The sequence below is a fragment of the Camelus ferus genome, chromosome 3 (assembly GCF_009834535.1).
Source record: "Camelus ferus isolate YT-003-E chromosome 3, BCGSAC_Cfer_1.0, whole genome shotgun sequence".
NCBI lineage: Eukaryota > Metazoa > Chordata > Mammalia > Artiodactyla > Camelidae > Camelus > Camelus ferus.
Genome location: NC_045698.1, coordinates 113948119 through 113958230, shown reverse-complemented (window position 1 = coordinate 113958230; position 10112 = coordinate 113948119). Strand labels below are relative to the sequence as shown.

General features: G+C 44.8%; 1 long non-coding RNA gene across 1 annotated transcript; it reads left to right on the top strand.

Moving 5' to 3' along the window:
* Positions 1 to 690: 690 nt before the first annotated feature.
* Positions 691 to 8364, top strand: LOC116662812. The gene is made up of 2 exons (XR_004318899.1): positions 691 to 1320; positions 7351 to 8364. It is a non-coding gene; the product is annotated as an uncharacterized LOC116662812 (long non-coding RNA).
* The last annotated feature ends 1748 nt before the right edge of the window (positions 8365 to 10112 follow it).

Here is a 10112-nt window from a genome sequence, read left to right as displayed (position 1 = left end):
AAAATCCCTGGGCGTCTTCCCCCAGACTGTTTCTTGGAGCAGAAAAATCATCAGTGGGGCAGTGGAGGTGGTGGGGAAGGAGTCAGGTACTGGCCCTGGAGTTTGACATTCAGCAAGTTTCATTCAACCTCCTCTGGCCCTGGGGGCGCATCTTGAGATTTTTCTGTTCCTTGTTCTGAAACTCTGCATACAGTTTAAAACCTTTTTTTTTTTTTTTTAAGCCCATAGCTGTAATTCCCAGGGGCCATCCCCTGCGTGAGTTCTTTTTAAAGAGCAGTAGCTATTTGGCCTAAGTGTGAGGCAGGACTGAAGTTGAAAGTCAGCAAGCCTCTTGTTTGTGTTGTGGTTGAGAAGCTGGTGCGAATGGAGAGCTGATAAGAACTGGGCACCTGACTGTCAGGTCCCGAGAAGGAGGGGCAGTGAAGAAGAATTAATCTGTTCCAGAGAAGTGATTGGGAGATCAGATGTCGCTCACTGAGTCTCCTGGGAGAGGCACAGGCCCTTCACTCGCAGAGGACATTTGGGACAGGGTTCTCCTTTTACCTCTGTCTTGGGACCTCTGTTGAGCAGAGCTGCCCCTTCAGCCTCACTTGTCCTTTTTCATCTATACTCCTTGCATTCCCCACATCCAGCCCCACCGGAACTGCTAAGACACTTACTGGGGCTCCAGACCTCCCCTGGCAGGGGTTATGGCCAGCCCCTTGCTCCACCCTCCTTGCAGCAGTCTGAGCTTCCAGGCTCCTAAAATAGATCCACCTGAGTCAGAATCCCCCAGCCCCTGTTAAACCTGCTGGTTTCTGGGCACCTCTCCTGACCTCCTAAATCAGAGTGTCCGGGGTGGGGGTGGGGGGGCATGTGGCCCTGCATTTGTGACAAGCCCCTGGGCAGTTTGGAAGCATCATGAACACCAGGCACCGGCACTGCCTGCTGTGGGGGCTTCCCAAGCCCCGCCCACCCTGCCTGTTCCTCTCTCCACCTGTCTTGGGGCTTTGCCTACTGATTTACGATTGTTTCCAGCTGTCCCACTTGTAGACTGGCCTCCTTAAGAACAACATTCAGCTTTGGTCTGCAGTGCCTGGCCCTTAGTGAGCTCTGATCAGCGCTCCTCTTCCTGCCCACACCAACAGCAAAACGCCTGGGAAAGTGTCTGACAGAGGTCTGTGGACGAGGGAGGGAGAGGGGCTGCAGGAGAAGCGCGGACAGCTGTGTGTGTAACTGGTCGATTCACACGGTGGCTCAGGGTTCCTCTGGAGGGGAATCTCCGGCGGCCCCGTCCACTTTCACAGTCTGGAGGAGCGGCTGAGCCTGCAAATAAAACATGTGAGTGCCCACCACCGGGAAGGGGGAGGGCCGCCGGTCAAGAGCAGAAATAGAATTCCTAGTGCAAATGCTTCAAGTCAGAGATGAATGTGATAGGATTCAGTTTGAGGGTCCACTTGGCAAAAAAAAAAAAAAAAAAAAAAAATCCACCTGAACATCTCGAGGGTGGTGGGAAGCCAGCAAAACAGTGGCCAGGGTAAGATGTGATGTACAAGGTCTACTGGAGCTAGGTGACATGCTTCACTGTTCCCTCAACAAAATAACCAAGCTCCCCAGTGTAAATCTGGCTGCACTGGCCAGAGCACATTCTGAGTGGTTTTGGAGTGAAGTGATGGTGATTCTGCTTTATTCTGGAAGCTGAAGGGGAGGGGCGGCCTGTAGGCTCATCCTGATGGATGGCTTATCAAAATGGACAAGCCCTAAGGCGAGCTAGGAGACAAGGGGGAGCTACTGCCACAATCCAGGCGTCAAAATGATGGTGTCTCAGACCAGGCGATAGGAGGTGGTGCAATTCTAGGTTTATTTGGAAGGTAAAGCTGATGGAATCCGCTGACAGTCTAGGCTGGAATGTGACAAAGAGGAGTTAAAAATGGCACCAAGGTCTTGAGCAACGGGAAGAATGGAGTGAGTTAGCATCCCCTGCGAGGGCAGGGAGCAAGCTGGTTGGGCAGAGGGTGGGACATCAGAGGTGAACTTGTATTCAGGTTACGTTTGCAGCGCCCCTTAAGACATCGTGGTTACTCTCGCCAAGCAACCGTTCCCTTTTGCCTACACCTGAGAAATGATCTCCTGACCTGTCTCCCTACACTTACTCTTCATTTTCTAACTTCCACACCCTGAAAGAATACTTAAAAGTGAAAAGTCTGACATGAATTGCGGATGTGACCCATCTGCCATGGTCTCCTGTTGCCCCTTGGGGAACACCTAGCTCTCTTCTTCTGTCCCCAGGGCCTCCCTGTCCTGTCCCCAGATCTCCTCCAGTTGCTCATCTTACCCCAGCCCTGATGTCGTTTCCCAGTTCTTGGTTCTGCGGCATGGACTAGACCTTTCCTTCTCCCTGCCCCTTGTCCTGGGCATTGACGAGACATCTTTCAGGTCTCTCTTCCTTTCAGAGATCCTCCTTGTCCCCACCCCATCCCCTGCTCAGATAGGGATCCCATCATGCACCCACGTGGCTCCTCAGTTTCCCAGTTCCTAGCCATCGAGCTCCTGCCACGTGTAAGAGGCCAATGCCCTCACTTCCTGCTAAGACCCACGCTGGATCCTCAGTCCCCCAGCACAGGGGCCTGACATCCTCTAAGCTTTGCGCGCGTTAGTCAAATCTTGCCGGTGGATGGATTTACCAAGCGCCTGCTGCAGGTGAAGCTTCCTGTTCTCTGAAAGTCGGACCACAGTGGCCTGAGTCCCAGTCCACCTGGGCCTCCAAGATCTTGTGCGAGGCCGGTGGCACTCCGTGTCTGTTTATCCTGCCTGATTTTGCAGCGGTCCTTGCGCTGCCACATCGTTCTGTATTGTTTCTCATCCCTTTTCTTTTCAGTTAGGATCGCTGCCACTACATCTCCAGGAATTCTGCTGCGGCTCCCGCATCCCATGGTTCTGGAGCTACTGACTGTTCATGACTGTAGAGCCATGGGTCCTAGCCCTCCTTTCTCTGAGTTTTTGGAAACCTACCTTCCTCAAATCTAGGCCACATTTTCCCCTTATTTTTTTCTTTTTAAATAGATTCCACACATAAGTGAGGTCATACAGTATTTATCTCTCTGACTTACTTCACTTAGCATTCACAGTCCATCCATGTTGGCACAAGTGGAAAGATTTCCTTATTTTTTATGGCCAAATAATATTCCAGTGTGTGTGTATGTATACACTAAATTTTCTTTATTCATTCATATTTATTCATTCATGGACACAGGTTGCTTACATATCTTGGCTATTGTAAATAATGCTGCAATGAACAGGGTGTGGGTGGGAAGATATCTTTTTAAGTTATTGTTTTCATTCTCTTTGGATGAATATTCCAGAAGTAGAACTGCTGGGTCATATGGTAGTTCTATTTTTAATTTTTTGAGGAGCCTCCATACTGTTTTCCACAGTCGCTGCACCAATTTTCATTCCCACCAGTGGTGCACAAGTTCCCTTTTCTTCACTTCCTTGCAGACACTTTTTTTTCCTTTGTAGTAACAGCCATTCTGACAAATGTGAGGTGATAATCTCGTTGTGGTTGTGATTTGTATTTCTTTGATGATTAGTGATACTGAGCATCTTTTCATATATCTGTTGGTCATCTCTGTCCTTGGAAAAATGTCTGCTCAGATCCTCTGCCTATTTTTAAATTGGATTGTTTATTTTGCTATTGAGTTATATGAGTTCTTTATATTTGTGGAGTTAAAACCCCTTATCAGATAAGATTTACAGATATTTTCTCCCATTCGGTAGGTTGCCTTTTTATTCTGTTGATGGCTCATTTTGCACTGCCTTTTTTCTTATTAATAGACTTAATTTTCTAGAGCAGTTTTATTTTTAAAATTTTGAGCAGTATTATTTTTTATTTTGTGCGTGTATACTTTTTTTGTTGAATACATTTGACATATAACATTGTGTAAATGTAAGGTATACAATGTGTTACCTTGACACACTTACGCATCGTAGTATGATTGCCACTGTAGTGATATTTATCATATTACAAAATTATAATATAATATTGTCTATATTCATTGTACTGGGCATTAGGTTTCAAGTGCTTATTTACTACTCGTTGCAAGTTTGTACCCTTCAACAACATTTATTCCTATGTACGTTATTGTTTTTGATGCCATTGTAAATGGATTAGGTTTTTTACAATTTCTTTTTCAGATGCTTCATCATTAGTGTAACGGAATGCAAGTGATTTCCGAATATTGATATTGTATCCTGCAACTTTACCAAAACTACTGATTAATTCTAATAGTTTTCTCTCTCTCTCTCTCTCTTTTTTGAGTGTTTTGTTTTTAATTTTTTATTGAACTACATGTTGATTTACAATATCAGTTTCAGGTTACAACATAGTGATTCAATATTTTATAGCTTATACTCCATTTAAAGGTTTTACAAAATTTTGGCTATGTTCCCTGTGCTATACAATATATCCTTGTAGCCTTTTTATTTGATGCATGGTAGTTTGTACCTCTTAATTCCATACCTCTCTCTTGCCCCTCCTCCCGTCCTTCTCACTGCTGGTAACCACTAGTTTGTTCTCTATATCTGTGAGTCTATTTCTGTTTTCATTATATTCATTCATTTGCTCCATTTTTTAGATCCCACATAGGAGTGATAACATACAGGATTTGTCTTTCTCTGTCTGACTTACTTCACTAAGCATCATACCTTCCAGGTCCATCCACACTGTTGCAAATGACAAAGTTTCATTCATTCTTTTTTTTATGGCTGAGTAGACCACTCTGGCTACTCCTATTCAATATAGTACTAGAAGTCCTAGTTAAAGCAATTAGTTTTCGATTGACTCTTTGGGTTTTTTATGTGTAAGATCAAATCATTAGCAAATAGCAACAGTCTTACTTCTTCCTTTCCAATTTGATGCCTTTTATTTCTTTATCTTGCCTAATTGCTCTAGCTAGGACTTCTACTACCATATGAATAGGAGTGGTGAGAGTGGACATCCTTGTCTTGTTCCTGATCTTAAATGAAAAGCTTTCAATTTTCCTCCATTAAGTATAATGCTAGCTATAGGTTTGTCATATATAGCCTTAATTACATTATGTTCCTTCTATATCAAATCTGTTAAGGTTTTCTTTCCTTTTTTTTTAATCATGAAAGGATAATGCTTTTTCTGTGTTTATTTAGATATTTGTGATTTTATCTTTCATTTGTTGATGTGGCCTATTACACTTGATATGTTGAACCATCCTTGCATCACAGGGATATATCCCACTTGGTATATAGTTCTTTTGATGTGTTCTTTAATTCAGTTTGCTAATGCTTTGTTGAGAATTGTTGCATCTATATTAATCAGGGATGTTGACCTACAGTTTTCTTTCCTTGTGGTAACCTTATCGGGTTTTGGTATCAAGGTAATGCTGGCTTTGTAAAATGAGTTTGGAAGTATTCCCTCTTCCATGGGAAGAGTTTGAGGAGTATTGGTGTTAATTCTTTAAATGTGTAGTAGAATTCACCAGTGAAGTTGTCTGGTTCTACCGTTTTCTGTGTTGGGATACAATTTGTTGGAATATAATTGTTCATAGTAATCTCTTACGATTCTATGTTTTTCTATAGTATCGGTTGTAATGTCTCTTTTTTCATTTCTAATTTTACTTACTTGAGTCTTCCTCTCTTTTTCTCAGTCTAATTTTATTTATTTGCATCTTCCTCTCTTTCTTAGTTAGTCTATCTAAAGGTTTGTCAATGTTGCATCTATATTACTCAGTAATATTGACCTATAGTTTTCGGTTAATTATAGGTTGGTTTTCAGTTGACAGAAAATTGAGCAGAAAGCATAGAGGATTCCTGTATGCCCCTTGCCTCCCCGACTCACAGTTCCCTCTATTACTAAAATGCATTGGTGCGGTACATTTGTTACAATGGACGAACCAGTATTGACACATTATTGTTAACTAAAGTCCCTAAGGTTTACGTTAGGGTTCTCTCCTGGTGGTGTATATTACATGGGTTTTGCTAAGTGCATCGTCTCTTCAGACTGTGTTTTCCCTTGCACTTTTGCATGTGTTGTAAGTCTTGCTGAAAACTGAACATGATTGGGTAACAGAAACCAGGTAAACTGATTGGGTAACGAAACCAGGTAAACTGATTTTAGTGTGGTTTGTGTTTATCTGGCCGGGAGTCACAACTGTGCTTGCTGTTTGCTGCGGCTGCAGTTGACTGAGATGTTAGTTTCCTCTAGTGTTTGTTTCTGTTTCCCTTAGAAAGTCCTTGTTACGTAGAGTCTGATCTGAAACTTTCAGTTTTTTCAACTATAATCCTCTTACTGTGCAGGGGTTCTGTTGCTGTTTTAGAAGAAGGTGTTGGGGAGAGGGGACATTCTATAGGCCTATGAATATGTCTCAGTCTTTTTTGGGCCCCTGGGATATGACCTTTATAAGTGCTTCTCAGCTTCCCACTCCCTGCTTCTATATGACAGGAAGGCTAGAGTTGGCTGGAATTGGCTAATTGCCCTTCCCCAGGTCAGCTAAAGTAGTTTCCTTTAAGTGCTGCCCTTTGTTACAGAGAATTGGAGGAAGAACAGACTGCTTGCTCTGGAAGATTCAAAATGGTTGCTTTTACACTGTTCCTGCTGAAGCATGAGAGACTTTTCCTCCAGTCTTCACAGGGAGAACTTGGTGGGGCTCCTGGCAGTAAAACTCAAGAAAAGAGGACAGTGGCTAAAAGTGGTCCCCACCCTGGAGTTCTGAACTCTCAAGCTAGTCCACACGCTACCTCTAGCAGCTGGTGAATTACAGTTTGCATCCCTTCCGGTGCTGGCTCCACCAGCAGGCTTCTCCTCTTGGTGTCCCTGTAAGCTGTGAGTCTCTGTGTCTGCATCTCTCTCCAGTTTTCAGGGTAACAGCCTGCCTTGTGACTTCAGTTCTCTGATGGATCTAAGAAGAGATACTGTTTTTCAGTTTATTCAATTATTTTCTTGTTGTAAGAGTGTGAGTGATGCTTCTAAGCTTTTAATATTGCAGAGGAGAAATCTGAAGTCTGGGTTACCGTGCCCAAGGTTCCCTACCATGGCTGCCACCAGAGGGACCTAATTCCACTTGAAGGGCCTATTTCCCTTCATTGACTTTGTTTTTTGTTTTGTTTTGTTTTGTTTTTTTTCCTGCTGGTGGTTCCGTCTCTAGCTACTTTGTGCTGTTGAGAGCAGCAAGAGGGTGACAGTTAAAACTGTGGTCAGTAAATGCCTTGACAACGAGGTTGCGACCTTCCAGATTAGCAGAAGGCAGATGACGGGTGGGGGTCACCATTCTCAAACCAGCTTCAGGCCCTACACAGATTCTGGCCAATGCCCAGCTCACCTGCTGCCCCTCTGTTTCCCAGTCCTAGGGCTCTTCCAGGTCTCTCACTGACCAGCTCTTCTCCAAGGGCCCCCTCCTGGGGAAGTCTGGAGAATGTCCAGGGAGGCAGCAGCAAGTGACATACACTGGAGTGTCAACAGTGATGAGGTTTTGGACCTTGGTCTACAAGATCTTCTCTGAGTTGTTGCTGGGAAAGAAGACGACTGGGAGATTTCCTCGGCCTGATGGCGACTGTGGCAGCCAGTATACAGGGGTCCGCTGGCTGGAGGAGGAGCCCCCCAAGTCTCGTCAGTGTTGGGGAGGTCCTGAGCCTTGGCCCCTGTGGGACTGAGTTTCAAGCCAAGACTTTGGGAGCTCGCAAGGTCACCAGACACAAAGCTGCCTGGAGCCAGGGTGGAGCTGCCGGTGGAAGAGCCAGGGGAGGAAGCAAGCGGAGTGGTGGGAGTGGTGGGAGTAGTGGGGGTGTGGTGAAGGCCTGGCCCATGGCTGCAGATGCAGAACGAGAGACACCCATGCTGGAGTAAGGCTGGGAGTGCACCAGCATCACTGTCTGCAATAATCCTTTTACATTATTTTCAAAGATATCTTTTTTTAACCTGTAAGAATCAGAATAGTTACATTTGGAACACTTTCTGTATCAGTTGGTTTTTAGGTGTTAGAAACTGGCATGAAGCCTGAGAAGAGGCTTAATTCTGGAAAGTGGATCTTTTACAGCAGTTTCAACATGGAAAGACATTTTTAGAAATGAATTCTTGGCTTGCATGGTAAACGCGCTCTGATCAGCCAAGGCATTCTAGTATCTGATGTGGCCACAGTCCTCAAATGGAAAAGCGAGCACCTGCTGTCCTTTAAAACATCCGCTGCGTCTCATGCTTCTGTGTGTGCACCAGTGAACCTGCTTTTATGCTTGTATTTCTTGTGTTGAATACCTGTTTTGAATTTACACGATTATGCTTTGATTCTTCATAATTTCTCATTTTATAGGATGGATTTGATCATAGGCTGTAAATAAAAAGAAATAGATGTGTGAAATAAATCAGTGGTTAAAAGAGGTCATTTCCTTTGCGGGGCAAGAAATGGGAAGGAAACTGGAGGGAGGGTCACTGAAATCTTGGGAGTTTGAATGCGTATTGTGAGAGGCAGTTACCTTCTCTGGGGGTGGGAGTGGGGATCTTGCCACTCCCCTAAGCCAACCCTCAAAGAATCGTGTAACTTCTGGTGATGCCTGCAAGAAGAGCTTGTCATCTTGTCTGGTAGGATTGTTGATTTACTCAGGGGAAGAGGAAACTGGGAGCTGTGGTCCTTGGAGACAGCATGCCCAGCCTGCACTCAGCACAGACACGTGTGAGTTTCTCACGAGTCAAAAGACCATCTGGGAAACTAGCCAAATGGAGTCACTTTGCTGCATCCTTCCCAAGCATGCTCTCTGCCAAGTGAGGGGATTCAGAATCAAAGAAACACGGGGGTGTCCTGGCATGAGCACGATGGAGCAGAGGTTAAGGGTTCAGCCAAAGCTGGGGGAACTGAGGAACAGGGAGGATCCACGGGAGGTTGTGGCTGCACCATTTCTCTCATCTCCCCTTCCTGCCTCAGTGCTGAAGGAACAGCAAGAGCCTGTGAGAAGGAGCGGGAGGGGGTTTCCAGATGCGGAAGGCATCCCTACCCCCACCACCGCAGGCCCCCAACCTGCTGGGGGTCAGAAATAGATGTGAGGTCAGAGTTTCCAAACTGAACAGGTCATTTAATACTCAAAGTTATATGAACATGATGTGCTCTGGTCAAAATGCTACTGAGGGACAGGAAGGAAGGATTCCACTGAGACAATCAAAGGCAGTGATTTGAAAACCGTAACAGACGTGACAATGTGTCAAGTTACTACCCTGTGGTGTTAAAAGACTGTTCAATCAGATGGTTTCAACGTTTTAAAAAGATGTTCGTGTGATTTTTTTTCCCCATTAAAGTGAGGCAGAAGGAAAAGAGTCATCAGCTTGCTTTTTAAATAAGCAATATACACTCCCTGTAAAAATTTCTGTGCCCCATAAAAATGTATAGGGCCAGAGTCTGAATAGACCCCCTAGTCTGAATAGACATATTTATCTGGTCTCCTAGCAGCCAGTAAGTGGTCCCCAACCTCGGCTTTCACACTGTTGCAGCGAGCATCCTTTTGTATCTTTATATATTGCTGTGAATATTTCTGTAGAACAGATTTCTGGACGTGGAATCGTTGGTCAGAGGATGTCCATGTTGAAAAATTGGTAGATGTTACCAAAATTGACCTCAGAATGGCTGCGCCAATTTATAAGCCCACCAAAAATGGGCGCAATCCTTGGAAATCTGTGTCTTCCCATGTAAGGTTCCTATGGAGCCAATGATAGCTTGACGCGTTCCCTGCTGTCAAAGTCGAAGTCCTCTCTCGGCTCTACCAGTCTTCGTGAGTTAACCATCCCAAAGGCTGCCTCAGACCGGGGGAGCCTCACATCACAGCTGTGTGATGGACACTGGATTGGGATCCACACGTAAGTGCTGTGTTTTTACCCTTTCCAACTTCTGAGGGATAGTTGCATGACAAATGTGAACTGTGGGGAGAATTGAATATACTATGTCCTACTATTAGAATCTGTCCAGAAGGTCATGGGGCATGAGCTGGAAAGAGATGGGTGTGTATTCTGAACGTTCCAGCTTCCTAGGTGGCCTCCAGCATGGCCTTTGTGGTTCACAAAACATGTAGCTGAATGTCTAAGATCCCTTTCAACCTTAAGGCTGGACTTCCCCATTATTTAAAAT